The sequence below is a fragment of the Protopterus annectens genome, chromosome 6.part1 (genome assembly GCF_019279795.1).
Source record: "Protopterus annectens isolate FY-2018-M chromosome 6.part1, PAN1.0, whole genome shotgun sequence".
Classification (NCBI taxonomy): domain Eukaryota; kingdom Metazoa; phylum Chordata; order Ceratodontiformes; family Protopteridae; genus Protopterus; species Protopterus annectens.
Window position 1 is genome coordinate 65045664 of NC_056738.1, and position 14258 is coordinate 65059921.

The following is a 14258-nucleotide window of genomic DNA, read 5'->3' on the forward strand; positions in this document are numbered from 1 at the left end:
GGAGTGGTTACTGACGTGCAACTGTAGTTTTATTGGCCATTTTGGGTCAATTCCAACACTCCTTCATTTTCCTCTCTTAAAACCTGGTTGACTCGTGGTTTTGGGGTCTTTTCAGGGTTGCTGGCTGTTGGTGAAGCACCCACCAAGAGGAGAAAATGCAGAGAGAAGAAAGGAGCCACTTTTGAGATTTTAAGTATTTTTCCTCTGTTTATTTGCTAAGTTTTTCTGCATAGCCGCCTATTTTGAGCATTTTCTGGATTGTTAAACTTGATTTCTGCATTAGTAACTGTATTTAGAGCACAACCTAGAGCTGTTTACTGAATTTCCTGTTTGCACTTATTTTTAAAATCGTTTTTTTCTCAAAACTTGCATTTTATCTGTCTTTGGCCTAGCACTCTTGTGTGGAGTCATTTACTGCACTGTTATAACTTGTTGATACTTGTGAACCTCTGCTATCTCTGAAAAACAAAAAATCTTGCTTTTTTCCCACTTTTCTGAGATTTAAAAAAGTTCAGTTACAGGCTTGCTGTTCTTGAACTGTTTGTAAGTTTCTGTGAGGCCATTTTTTGCTTGGGCTAAAGGGAAGTCTCTCTGTTGATCAGTGGCAGTGAAAAACATTGAGCAGCCTGCCTGCCCCTGTGGGAGTGGTTACTGACTTGAAACTGTCGTTTTATTGGCCATTTTGGGTCAATTCCAAAACTCCTTCATCTTCCTCTCTTAAAACCCTCTTTTGCGCGGTTTTGCGTGTTTTTATGCATAGCGCAACAGTGGGCAGCGCCGCCTAATTGGGTTTAAACTATTCCTGGCCCCACAAAGTCTGTTCTTCACTTTTTCCCTTAGAACTGCTCTATCTCTCAATTTAAACACCGTATTCTCATTCTAAGGCCCTTCACTGGTCCAAGTAAGTAATCCTACAAGTTAGCACTATTAAACCATAAGCACTACTTACTCTTATACTCTCTACGATTACCCTGTCCTCTATTGGTCCATCTTAAATTCAGTTTCCCTATATTACTCTAGCATGTCCAAAGGTCAGTCAATGGTTTCCTCTCCAGTCCAGCTGGTGAATCTGGGAATTTTGAGGCAATGTTACAACTGTCTCATGTACACGGACAACCCTCTCCTCCTCCAAACAGGTTAAAATATATGTGAGAGATGCAACTATTTAGCCAAACTGGAGGCTGAGCTCTCTCATCTCAAAACTGGTGTAACCAGTCAGGAGGAGAAGGTAACCTCACATAACACAATTCCAGTATCACATAGTCCCACCACATCAGCGAACCAAACACATAAATACACAAAAACATACTCGGAGGCTCTAAATAAAAATCTACCTAAGCAACAGAGACCTCCAAAGCAGACATCCAAGCAAACGCTACCTCAAAACAAAACACGCACAACACATATCCCACAAAGTTAGTGTGCCAAGCAGCCACAGCCCTTAAGGCTGAATAACACACCTGATACTCTTGTAATAGGTGACTCTATTGTCAGACACACTGACGTCCTGCTCACCAGGCTGAATAAAGAGAAGGTCACGGTGAGCTGCCTGTCAGGTGCTAGGATCCGCCACATAATGCAAGCACTCAGGTCACTCCAAAGCAAATACAAATATGACTCAGTCATTGTACATGCTGGTGTGAATGACCTGAGACGTACCTCCCTGGACTACATGAAAAGAGACATAGAGGAGCTCTCTGATCATGTAGCCCAGGCTGGTATGACCCTGACCTTGAGCAGCATCTTACCCTCACCTAGAATGATGCCACAGTACAAAGACAAAATGATCGATTTTAACAATTGGCTAAAATTTTGGTGTCATTCAAAGGGGATCCAGTGTCTGTCAGCCTGGGATGACATGCTCGACAAGCCACGTTGCTTCGCTAGGGACGGCTTGCACCTGTCACCACTGGGCTTTCGGATATTGGTAAAGGCTCTTGCCACCCCCATAGTGCCTTTTTTAGGCAAGGCTGAAAATTCAAACCCACCCCCATAGACAGCACAAGGAACAAGAAACTAAGGGTAATGCTGCTAAACGCCAGAAGTCTTAACCTCAAGATGCACGCACTTGAAGCTCTCCTCAGTATGGAGAACATCGATATCTGTGCAGTGAGAGAAACCTGGTTCAAGGCTCCAGAGAGCACCCCAGCACTACCAGGCTATACCTCATATCATGCTTTTCGGCCCCAAAACCCAGACCGAACCACAAAAGGAGGGGGAGTTTCCATATTTATCAAGGATATCCACACCTCCAGGTTAGTGGCATTGCACAAAGTATCGGAGACCATCCATGTGCAACTAACAGTGGGCAAGACTGCTTTTCAGTTTATAGCATCTTACAGACCACCCTATCAAAGTCAGGAATCCCACTCGACTTTCCTGAAAATATTGGAGAACATGAAGATCTCTCCGAACACCATTATATTGGGCGACTTCAACTACCCAAACATTGACTGGGAGCACTACTCAAGCCCCAGCACCTTAGCCCAAAGGTTCCTGGAAATTATAAACTCAAATGCTATGGAACAACTAGTCACCACTCCCACAAGAGTGGACAACATACTAGACCTGATCATTACCAACATGGGGACTCTATGCTCCACACCAGAAGTATATCCCTCATTGGTAAGATCAGACCATAAATATTCACTGGATGTCCACATCCCGACCCCACCCCAGCCCAGAAAACCACAGTGAAAAACTTCTCAAAAGCGAACTTCTCACTTCTCAAAACCGAAGTGGAATCCTTCAAGGCCCCAGGGCCAGTGGAAACTACGGCCCAAACTGCAGAATCCTATATAAACACATTCTACGGACATCTTCAGGAATGCATGGATCATGCTATCCCAAACAAAACCAAGACCCAATCATCCAAAGACAGGCGTCCAGTCTGGTGGACCCCTGCCATAAATAAACTGTACAACAGAAGGAGGAAGCTACTACATGATAGAGCAAAATCCCTAATAGGGAAGGCATCTCTGATCAGTACTAGCAAAAAATTACGATCCCTCATAAAATCCTCCAAGGCCAGCTTCGAGAGAAAAATTGCACAGGACACCAAAGACAATCATAAGGCTTTTTTCAGTTATGTTAGAAACCTGGGATGCAACTCCCAGACTTGTTCTGAGTTGATTCTAAATGACAAAAAATACACTAAACCCACAGACATCGCCAATATCCTGGCAGACAGGTTCAGTGCAAACTTCTCCACCCCCCCCCCAAAAGAGCAAGTATCTATCCCGGCAGAGGGCTGCCTCCCAAACATCTCTGATGCTCAGGTGAAGGCTACCCTCTCCAAAGAAAATAACACTGCTTCCATGGGACCAGATGGCATCCCAGGTTGTGTCCTACATGAACTCCAAGAGGAACTAATCCCTCAAATAAAACAGCGATACAATCTCAGCCTCACTACAGGATATGTGCCCACAGAATGGTGTACAGCAACAGTGGTCCCACTCCACAAAGGTGGAGCCTCTATGGACCCTGGAAACTATCGCCCCATAAGCCTGACTAGCTTAATCTGCAAGGCTATGGAGAGGATCATCATGGAGCTCATAAACAAAGACATTGGGGACCTACAGACACTAGATCCTACCCAGTTCGGCTTTGTCAAGGGCAGATCCTGCCTTTTGAACCTGGTTGACTTCTTCAAAACAGTCACCAAAGCCATAGATGAAGGGAAGGTAGTCCACACAGCCTATCTGGACCTTGCAAAGGCATTTGACACAATACCCCACTCGGGCATCATAGATAAGCTATCCAGCTTAAATATAAACCCCTATGTCACAAGATGGGTTGCAAACTGGCTCAAAGACAGAACCCACAGAGTGAGAGTTGCTGGAGCCATGTCAAACTTGAAACCGGTCACAAGTGGCGTCCCACAGGGTTCTGTCCTGGGACCACTCTTGTTCGGTATATACGTTTCCGAGGTACAGGCAAATGTGGGAAGACTATGGCTCACCAAGTTCGCAGACGACTGCAAACTGGGCGCCATAATCAACTCTCCAGCTGACACAAACATCCTTCAAAAAGGTCTCACAGAGACAGATAACTGGTGCCAGCGCCATGGTTTAAAGCTAAATGCCAAAAAATGTATAGTCATACCCTTTGGCAAAAACAATGTGCCCACAAATTACCACATAGGCGGAAACCCATTAAGTACAGAGAAAGTTATTAGGGACCTGGGGACCCAAGTTGATAGCAATATCTCCTCTGAAAACCACATTGCCAAAGTGGTTAGAAAGACCTTCTACATAGCCCACCTCATCACAAAGGGTTTCACATCTAGATCAAGAGAGGTAATCGTGCCCCTTTATTCATCCCTCATCAGGCCCATCATAGAATACAATGTCCCTTTTGGGATGTACCTTACCCAACACCTGCAGCAATTAGAAAGACCCCAAAAGTATCTCACCAAGAGGATCAAGGGTCTCAAACAGATGCCATATGCTGCTCGGTTAAAAAAACTCCAGCTCTACTCAGTTGCATACTGCCTACTTCGAGGTGATCTATGCCTGACATACAAAGCTATGTCAAATCCAGAATTAATGGACATGCTCCACCTCGGTAAATCTAAATCTCTTAGAGCCACATGCTCGAGGGACTTGAACCTCAGCACAGAAATAAATAGAACTTGCTGGAGGGACAGGTTCATAACCCAGAGGTCCCCTTCGCTCTGGAATAGAATTCCAGTTCATGTGAGGCAGAGCACCTCACTGAATCTCTTCAAGAATAATCTCGATTGGTGGATGGGGGATCATAGGTTTGTCCCAGGAATTACTCCTGTGTCACTATTAGACAGAGGCACAGTAAACTAAACCTTAAAAAGGGCACAGTATACTCAAATCAAGGTGGCGTAAGCCATACAGAATCGGGCTAGGCTTATAATTGCCCCAGGGCAGATAGCCTAGTATGAACCTATGAACCTATGAAGTGCAGTGGATGAGCAAAGAGGAATTAAGAATAGCTATGAAGAGGATGAAGAATGGAAAGGCTATTGGTCCAGATGACATACCTGTGGAAGCATGGAGGTGTTTAGGTGAAATGGCAGTGGAGTTTTTAACTAGATTGTTTAATGAAATCTTGGAAAGTGAGAGGACGCCTGAGAATGGAGAAAAAGTGTTTTGGTACCGATTTTAAGAATAAGGGTGATGTGCAGAGCTGTAGTAACTACATAGGTTCATAGGTTGGTACTAGGCTATTGGCCCTAGGGCCAATACAAGCCTAACCATAATAATTCCCTGGATATTTCTTCCCGCAATATTTACTTCCTTGGACCCCTGTCTAGCAGGGTGACTGACATGATCCCCAGGGTGAATTTCCTATCTCCCATCCAGTCATCAAGGTTCCTTTTGAAGAGGGCCAAGGAGGTGCTCTGCTTGATATGTATGGGCAGTCTATTCCAGAGTATGGGGAGTCTCTGGGTCAGGAACCTATCCCTCCAGCATGTTTTGTTCATTGTGATGACAAGGTTTAGATCCCTGGAGCGTGTGGCTCTGAGGGATTGGGATTTCTTTAAGTGGAGCATGTCCAGCAGCTCAGGGTTTGACATGACCTTGTATGTTAAGCAGAGATCACTGCTGAGTAGACTATATGCCATAGAGTATAGCTGGAGTTTTTTTAGACGGTCAGCATATGGCATCTGCTTTACGCCTGTGATTCTTTTAGTGAGGTATTTCTGGGGCCTTTCTAGCTGTTGCAGATGTCTTGTGAGGTACATACTAAATGGGGCATTATACTCTATAATGGATCTAATGAGGGATGAGTACAGTGGGACAATGACCTCCTCTTTTCTGAGTGAAAAGCCCTTAGTGATGAGGTGTGCCACATAGAAGGATTTCCTGACTGTTGTGGCAATATGGTTATCGAAGGTGAGTTGTGGTTTTGTATGAGGAAGTCAGGAGTGTCAGAGAAGTATGTAAGAGTGGTACATGATATGTACGAGGGTAGTGTGACAGTGATGAGGTCTGCAGTGGGAATGACGGATGCGTTTATGGTGGAGGTGGGATTACATCAAAGATCGGCCCTGAGCCCTTTCTTATTTGCAATGGTGATGGACAGGTTGACAGACAAGATCAGACAGGAGTCCCAGTGGACATTGATGTTTGCAGATGACATTGTGATCTGTAGTGAGAGTAGGGAACAGGTGGAGAAGACCCTAGAGAGGTGGAGATATGCACTAGAGAGAAGAGGAATGAAGGTCAGCAGGACTAAGACAGAATATATGTGTGTGAATGAGAAGGAGGATAGAGGAATGGTGAGGATGCAGGGAGTAGAGGTGGTGAAGGTGGATGAGTTTAAATACTTGGGATCAGCAGTTCAGAGTAATGGTGAATGCGGAAGAGAGGTGAAGAAGAGAGTACAGGCAGGATGGAGTAGGTGGAGAAGAGTGCCAGGAGTGATTTGTGACAGACGAGTACCAGTAAGAGTGAAAGGGAAGGTCTACAAGAGGGTAGTGAGACCAGCTATGTTATATGGGTCGGAGACAGTGGTATTGACAAAAAGGCAGGAGTCAGAGCTGGACGTGGCAGAGTTAAAGATGTTAAGATTTGCACTGGGTGTGACGAGGGTGGACAGGATTAGGAACAAGTATATTAGAGGGTCAGCCCAGGTTGGAAGGTTTGGAGACAAAGCCAGACAGGCAAGATTATAATGGTTTGGACATGTGCTGAGGAGGGATGCAGAGTATATTGGAAAAAGATGCTAAGAATGAAGCTGCCAGGTAACAGGAAAAGAGGAAGGCCTAAGATAAGGTTTATGAATAAGGTGAGAGAGGACATGCAGGTGATTGGTGTGACAGAGCAAGATGCAGAGTACAGGAAGAAATGGAAACAGATGATCTGCTGTGGCGACCCCTAACGGGAGCAGCCGAAAGAAGAAGAAGGACTGGTGAGTAGGTTGTTGCTGGATGGTGTCTGATGACTGTTTTTGCTTTTGAACCTGATAAAGATTTGTTGTGCCATCTATGGCTATTACAGCAGAACTGTACAAGATGAAACTAACTGTAATTCTTAGTTATTGTGACTGCTCTCTTAGTCTTTTTGTTAGTCAACTAGTATTCTTAATTATCCCTATCTTTTCTGTCTCACACTTTTTCCTGAACTATTTCTTTCTTTATTTTGATAATCTCTGGACTTCTGTATTCTACCACCAGTTTTCCTTGAGTATCCTAATTTCATATCTGGCTTGGCTGCATATCAGTAGTATTCATACATGCTGTTTTGAGACACTGTCATTCTTCTTCAGCTCCACCTATTTCCTGTCCTTTCTCAGGTGCTAGACCTCTGAGTATTTCCTTGAGCTCTTGTGCTTTTGCTCCAGTCAATTTCCAGGTCTTCACCCTGGTCTCTGTTGGTCTTAGAGCCTTCTCTGACCACTGCTTGTAGATTACTGTATTTACCAGTGGCTTATGCTGTGAGCTTACAGTTTCACTGATGATGAGTTTGCAATCTCTAATTCCACCCACTGCCCTTTGCTTACTAAGAGGAAGTCTAACCATATTGCATGTTTACAACCCTTGTATGTGATGTTGAGTTTAACTGTCTTGCTTAATGATATCTTGATCATCTTCAAGACATTTGTCAGACAGATGTCTAAATGGACTCTTTTTTATTCCTTTTGCACAACCCATGTAGACACAGGCAATCCTAATATCCTGTTCTGTCTGCCCCATTATGAGTATTCAGGAACATCACTGTCAACAACAAGTCATGCTGTCTTGCTTCATCTAGTAGGCCTTGCAGCAGCTGCTGGAATGCACTCTTTTCCTCTCCATCAAAACTCTTCTGTGGATTATAGGCTGAGATTATGAATATCACCCTATCTCTACACTGGAGTCCAATTGACATGAGTCTAATACTAAATCTGAGGATATCCCTCACTGTCTTTAGAAGACTCACCCTCACCATAATTCCCACACCATTTCTAGTGTGGTTTTCCCTCTATATTCTGGATCCCAAGCCAGTGCCGTTGTTGCTCTGCCCTTACAAATTGCCTCCTGGATACACAAGATGATCCTGGATCCTGGAACACAGCATCCTACCTTAGCCCAGAATGATACCACAGTACAAACAGAAAATGATTGACTTCAACAATTGGCTAAGTTTCTGGTGTTATTCTAAGGGGATCCAGTATCTGTCTGCTTGGGATGACATGATTGACAGACCTTGATGCTTTGCCAGAGATGGCCTGCATCTGTCACCCCTGGGTTTCTTCTGGGTACTGCCTCCCCTATAGTGCCTTTTTTTGGTGGTATTCCAAAGACCAAATAACCACCATAACAGCTATAAATAAATGCAGTCTGTGGGTCATGCTGCTCAATGCTAGCAGTCTAAATCTCAAGATGCACTCGCTAGAAGCACTCCTCAAAATGGAGAACATCGACATTTGTGCTGTAACAGAGAACTGGTTTAAAGCAGCAGAAAGCACCTCTGCGCTACCAGGATATAACTCATTCCACACCTTTCAGCCCCAGAACATGGACCGGCACTCCAAAGGTGGTGGTGTCTCCATATTCATAAAGGATATGCACATCTTAAAGACTAGTAGCCCAGCATAATGCATCTGAGATACTCCAGGTACAACTAACAAGCAGGCGATTCAAGTTGTCGCCTGCTATAGGTCCCCAACCATGTCCCGAGACTCACACTCCATATTCCTAAGCACCCTGGAAATTATTAAGATCCAACCCAACACTCTCATACTAGGTGACTTCAACTACATCTCCATCAGCTGGAAAAACTACTCATGCACCAATGCACTGGCCCAACATTTCCTGAAATTCATCAATTCCAATGCCCTGGACCAGTTCATTCTTAACCCCACTACAGGAAGCAACATCCTTGACCTGGTTATTACTAACAATGGCAACCGTTGCTCTACACCAATAGTTAATTCCTCCCTGGTTAGATCTGACTACAAACTAATCACCATGGAAATCCACATCTCACCCACACCCCTCGCAAAGGTGTCCACCATGAAAAACTTCTCCAAAGCTGACTTTGGACTCCTAAAAACAGAGGTGCCTGACTTCACAGTACCCATGCCAATGGAAAATAGATGCATGACTGTCAAATCATGCACCAATGCACCATACAAACATGTACATAAATGCATGGAACTAGCCATACCCAACAGAACCAAGATGCTCTCTTCCAAAAAAAGGAAGCCAGTCTGGTGGTCCCCTGCCATTAATAAACTCTACAACAGAAGGAAGAAACTGTTGCAGAAAAAGGTGAAGTCCCAAGACTAGAAAAATTCCCTTATTAGCCTCAACAAAAAGTTGAGATCCCTCATCAAAACATCCAAAGCCAGCTATGAAGGCAGAATTGCAGCAGACACTAAAAACAACCATAAAGCCTTCTATAGTTCTATCAAGAATCTTCATGGCAATACCCAGATTTTTTCTAGTTGCTATACAGTGGTACCTCCTATACTGAGCCAACAGATATTACCAACATACTGGCCAACAGATTTAGTGCCAACTTTACCCCTCTCTCCCCCTGTAAAGGACCAATCTCAATACCAGAAGAATGCCAGGCACCCAACATTACTGCAGCACATGTTAAAGCTGCCTTGACTAAGGCCAGGAATACAGCTTCCATGGGACCCAACAATATCCCTGGCTGTGTTCTACATGAATTACAAAGTGAACTGGCACCACATCTGTTTGCTCTGTTCACTCAGAGCCTCACCGCAGGCTTTGTCCCTACTGAATGGGGCACTGCTACAGTCATCCCTCTTCATAAAGAAGGAGTGACTACAGACCCTGGAAATTATTGCTCCATTAGCCTAATGAGCCTGATATGTAAGGCTATGGAGCACACCATCATGGACCTAACTAACAAGGATATAAGGCATCTTCAAACTCTAGACCCCATGCAGTTTGGTTTTGTGAAAGGTAGATCATGCCTGCTCAACCTGGTTGATTTCTTTGAGTCAGTCACCAATGTGGTGGATGAAGGTAAGGCAGTTCATACACCCTACCTCGATATGGCCAAGGCCTTTGATAGCATTCTTCACTCAGGAATTATTGATAAACTCAGCAAACTAGGCATCAGCCCCTATATCATTAGGTGGGTTACAAACTGGCTCACAGATAGAAACCACAGTGTGAAAGTAGCAGACTCCAATTCAGACTGCCGACCAGTCACAAGTAGAGTCCCTCAGGGATCAGTCCTGGGTTCAGTCCTGTTTGGCATCTACTTCTCAGAAGTCCAGACCAACACAGAGAGACTCTGGGTGACCAAATTCACAGACTACTGCAAGCTAGGAGCCATTATTAACTCCCAAAGTGATACAGACATCCTACAGAAAGGCCTCACAGAGACCAAATGACTAGTATCAAAACCATGGCCTTAAGCTTAATGCCAAAAAATGCGTCATCATCTCCTTTGGGAAAAACTCAGTTCCCACTAATTACCACATTGATGGGAGCCCACTGAACACTGAAGACGTTATAAGAGATCTGGAGACACAGGTTAAAAGCAACCTCTCCTTTGACCACCACATTGACACTGTGGTCAGAAAGTCCTTCTATGTGGCACATCTCATTACCAAGGGTTTTGAATCCAGGAAGAAAGAGGTCATCATTTATCTCTACTCTTCCCTCATTAGACCAATCATAGAGTATAATGCCCCATTTGGCATGTACCTCACTAGCCACAAAAGTACATCACAAAGAGGATCCTAGGCCTTAAACACATGTCCTACATGGACAGACTCAAAAAACTCTAGCTATTCTCCATTTCATATCATCTACTAAGAGGCAATCTCTGCTTGACTTACAAAGCCATGTCTGACCCAACTCTGTTAGAAATGCTACATCTAAAGAGATCCCAATCCTTCCACACCACATGCTCCAGAGACCTCAACCTCATTACCACAATCAACAGAACATGCTGGAGGGACAGGTTCATAACCCGGAGATTGCCCATGCTCTGGAATAGACTTCCCATACAAGTCAAGTAGAGCACCTCACTAGCACTCTTCAAGTGAAATCTTGATGAGTGGATGGGAAATAGATAGTTCACCCCAGGGATCACTCCAGTGGCTCTACTTGAAAGAGGCACTGGGAGATAGTTCACCCCAGGGATCACTCCAGTGGCTCTACTTGATAGAGGCACTGGGAACTAACGACAGGTGGCACACTGCCAGGGCACTTCTATGAGCTAGGCTTGTAAAGGCCCCAGGGTCATTAGCCTAGTACACACCTATAAACATATGACCAGTCTCCTCCTTATCATCATGTCTTCCACTTCCAAGCTGAATCCTATCAATGAGCATATATTCACTGCAGCAATCCTTAGCTCATAGTTGGCAGGTTGATTGGCTTTATGTTCAGCTTTCTCTCAACATAGCTATCCCAGATAACCCTGACTGGGTAACTAGACACAAACCAGCCAGTAACTTATGACCCAATGCTGCTGAGCTTCATGGGAGGCACACACTAGCCAATAGAAACACACAGATCCCTAACACCATTACCATGTGTCGCTGGTGTAGGTTGGTCTAGGCTGGGTCCTAAACCCATTTATAAGCCTGAAAATACCCATGCCCATTTTTGACAATATTAGTCAACATAACTAGACAGCAAAAGCTGGCTCTATTTGCCAATTATATTATTTTATACATGACAAAACCAGAAATGGACATTACAGTGTTGTGGAACATTTTAAGAGAGTTTCAAATCTTCTTGGGATACAAAATTAATGAAGCTAAAACAAAGGCAATAGCGATAAATTATGTACCCACATATGAACTGGTCCAACAATATCCATATTTATGGGGACATGATAAAATGAAGTATTTAGGAGTATGGATTAGAAATGGTTCTGTTGTGGCAGCTAAGGATATGTGGGAAGAGACTAAAGAGAAGATAATACAAAAATTGAGAAACTGGAAGCTTTGTTATCTGAATATGGATACCAAGATACAAGCAATTAAAATATTTTTAGTCCCTTTAATCTTATACTCAGGTCAGGGATATTTTTTTTCAACCAGAGGAGAAGCTGTGAATAACAATTAAAAATGAGTTGAAGGATTTTATCTGGGAAAGGAAGACAGCAAGGGTCAAGTGGGATAAGCTGATTCTTCTAATAGAACAAGACGGACTAGAATTACTAATTTGAGGGGGTATTTTAGAGCAACACAGTTAAGGTTGTTATACATAGCACAAGCAGAACATTCTAATTTGAAATGGAAAGGAATTATGATGATATGGGGGAAGATCAAGAAATAAAGAGAGATTGGGATTTTGGATGCAGACTCTTAAGTAAAACAACAAAAATCATGCAGAGTATTATATTTATAAAATAGCTGGGAGTATTCTAAGAACAAAACCAGCACAAGAATGGAGAAAAGAGATTCTGCTGATAGGGATGACTGTGGTTTGGGATACAGATAATAGGCAAGAGGGGGCTGGAATTTATTGGAGAAAACTGGCAAAGGAACGAAGGTATTGGGAGCAAATAACTAAAAAGGGAAAGGTGCAGCAAAAATGCGAAAAAAGGCACTCAGACTTCAAAAACAAATGAATAAATACTGAGGTTCCTGTGGCTGCACCAGAATTGTAAGCCAATCCAATTGTATAGTATAACAAAAAGGAACACCAAACTTCCAACAGGATACAAATCAGCTTCCAGTTTATTTAGCGCTTTTGTCTCTGAAAGTTCTGAAAGGGAAAGGTAACAGAATGGGAAGAGACCAAGAATTTATTTGGACTGCAGGTAAGAGATTGCCTTCCCTATCAAGGATTTATATCCGACTATAGGCAAACAGAAAGAAATGGGGGGGTCCTAAATAAAAGACCAGCAGTGGTAGAGTTTTTAATAGAATCTAAAACAGAAGCTGCCATTAAAAAAGGAATAATTAGTAGTGCATATAAAATATTGCATGATAATTATAAGAATCAATCAGAGGAGCTTAGAAAGGATTGGGAAGAGAGACTGGATAAGCAATTCACAAAAAGATAATGGGGGATATATGTATATCTCCCAAATATGCAACTAAGTCTAGAAGATTTAGGATACCCCAGGTAAACTCCAAATAATTTTTCCTCAGGTGAATAGCAAATGTTGGAGGTGTGAAGGGCATGAAAGAGGTGGCTGGGAACATATTTTTGGGAGTGTAATGAGCTTGCCGACTTTAGGGATTCCCTGCGAACCACTCTGTCGGAGATGCTGTGTGACCAGATTGGATTGACTGGAGAGATGATTTTATTGAGCTATGATACAGAATCGGAATTGCCTAGACATAGTAAAACCTATGGTGGCTGCTAAAAAAGCAATTACTAGAAAATGGAAATCAAAGTCTAGACCAACTTTACTAGAAGTACTGAATATGGTAACAGAGATAAAACAACTGGAATTGGGATCTTTAGAAAAGGGACAGAGCAAACTACATAGAAAAAATGGGAATTGTGGGAACAATATATGCAGAGAAGGAATGAGGTTTAAGAGGCAGGGTTTGAATGAGCCATATAATGCTTAACTGACAATGACTGGATAGATTGTAAGTGATGCATAATGTTTGCAACTACAGTTGTTTCAATGGTGTCTGTGATGTATAATGTTTGCAACCAAATGTTTTTCATTTATATAAATGTAAGATTGTGTATGCCATGCATGATAATTTAATAAAGATATTTACTGAAAATGAAAAAAAATATTAGTCAGCATTACCACATCACCCAAAGCCAATTTTAACCCAAGTGGATAGACATGAGATAGCTCTCATTCTGTGATTCATGTCCTCCTGTCTAGAGGTACTATGCACCAGTGGGCACCTACAGTTGAAACCCAAAGCATTTTATTTACACAGCTCTGCCCCTGGTAGACACTACCTAGTGAATGTGCTGTTGCCTATGACTCCAGTATTCAATACTAAAAATGATGCTCTGAATGCTCTTAAAATAGGGTCTACAAATGAGTTTTCAGTGTGACCACCACATGTAATAAAACTTACTTTTTGCTACACATGCCACTGTTTCCAAGAATCTAAATATACTATGCATTCCATAATACAAACACTGTACATCAAAGAGAAGCATGTCAGTTGATTGAGTACTCTTAACCTAATACTGATCCTACAGTAGAAACTCACTAAAAGCCACTTTCAGTACTATTACAGTGTGCCCATTACGCCACTGCAGTGCAACTGTGGAATGGGTATATTACTCTGTGTGAGTGCGTGTGTGTGTGTGTGTGTGTGTGTGTGTGTGTGTGTGTGTGTGTGTGTGTGTGTGTGTGTGTGTGTATGCA

At 43.0% G+C, this 14258-nt stretch overlaps 1 protein-coding gene across 1 annotated transcript in view; it reads left to right on the plus strand.

Annotated features, from left to right (window-relative positions):
• COL28A1 (collagen type XXVIII alpha 1 chain) overlaps nt 1-14258 on the plus strand; it is a 914882-nt gene that overhangs the window by 701251 nt on the left and 199373 nt on the right. The gene's annotated exons all lie outside the window — the stretch shown is intronic.